The 1,330-nt window shown below is 40.2% G+C and overlaps 1 protein-coding gene across 1 annotated transcript in view; it reads left to right on the forward strand.

Annotated features, from left to right (window-relative positions):
* SLC9A9 (solute carrier family 9 member A9) overlaps positions 1-1,330 on the forward strand; it is a 670,517-nt gene that overhangs the window by 551,869 nt on the left and 117,318 nt on the right. The gene's annotated exons all lie outside the window — the stretch shown is intronic.

The raw sequence follows: 1,330 nt of genomic DNA on the forward strand, positions 1-1,330 counted from the left end.
TTACTAGAATTTGAGTTCTGCACCCCACTTTTTTCTCCTGCTCCATCAGGGACTCTCTGTTTTGCTCCCTTTCAGGGTGGTCATTGGTGGTAGCTGGGCACCATGTAATTCTTCTGGTCTCAGGCTGAAGGAGTCTCTGGTTTATGTGGCCCTTTCTGTCTCTTGGGCTAATATTTTCATTGTGTCTTTGGTGTTCTTCATTCCCCTTTGCTCCAGGTGGGTTAGGATCAATTGATGCATCTTAGATGGCCCGCTTGCTAGCTTTTAAGACCCTAGACACTACTCACCAAAATGGGATGGAGAACATTTTCTTAATGAACTTTGTTATGCCAGTTGACCTAGATGTCCCCCGAAACCATGGTCCCAGAAGTTCTACATTTGAGAAACCTGTTTAATGCTGTTGAACCCATCCTTTCTAAATGATTGGGACAGAATTCCTATCAACATCATGTAGAACAACGACACACTAGGGGACAATGTTTGGGAAACTGTACAAGGTTTGCAAATCAGAGATCTTAAGACAACTGATGAGTGGGCCTGCCAGTTTGATTTTTAATTTCATGACAAGTCTCCTTTTCAACCATTAGACAAAGGATAAACGGCTTAATAAAAACAGACCATGTTTTACTTTCTTGTATTCTCATATCATATGTGGGTGATGGAACTACAGCATCTACTGCTACACGTATGTTCCAGAAGCCAGAATACTGCCCTCTGTGTCCAGCTACTTATCATTAACCAACAATGGAACTGGCCGGAAGAAGGAAAAATAAAATAAAATAATAAAATGAAAGCAAATCAATGTAGGCTAACCTAAGGGCTGACTTTGGTACAGCGACTGGATTGTCATTGTCCTCCATGTGTCATCATGTCCACAGAAGAATGTTTGCATTATTACTGGACTGGGAATTCTTGATACAATTTGGGAATGGAAAATGTGAGCCCCCCAAAAAACAACGAAATCCACATTAAGATATAAATGCTTTTAATGATGGGGATAATTAGAACCCATTGAAGCTTGGAATTCACTTCTCTTAATATGCAAAATGAAATTCACAAAAGAAGTAAAAGTGTCACTGAATACCCTTCATACCACGTTATAATGTTCATTAACATCTGTCTCTAATTGAACTTTAGAGACAAAATTTTTCACCTTCTTTCCTTTTCTGACCTTTTCATCTTCTGTTCTCACACAAGCACCTATCAAATACTTTCTCTTTTATCCGTCTTAATATCTTTTCTTCCTCCCTCCCTCTGTGACCCTTGGGTGGCGATGGGTTGGGGGGCAGGGAATGAGACAGGAACAATTATTACAGGCTTCCTATGAGAA

Source organism: Trichechus manatus, unplaced genomic scaffold (genome assembly GCF_000243295.1).
Source record: "Trichechus manatus latirostris isolate Lorelei unplaced genomic scaffold, TriManLat1.0 scaffold00132, whole genome shotgun sequence".
Taxonomy (NCBI): Eukaryota; Metazoa; Chordata; class Mammalia; order Sirenia; family Trichechidae; genus Trichechus; species Trichechus manatus.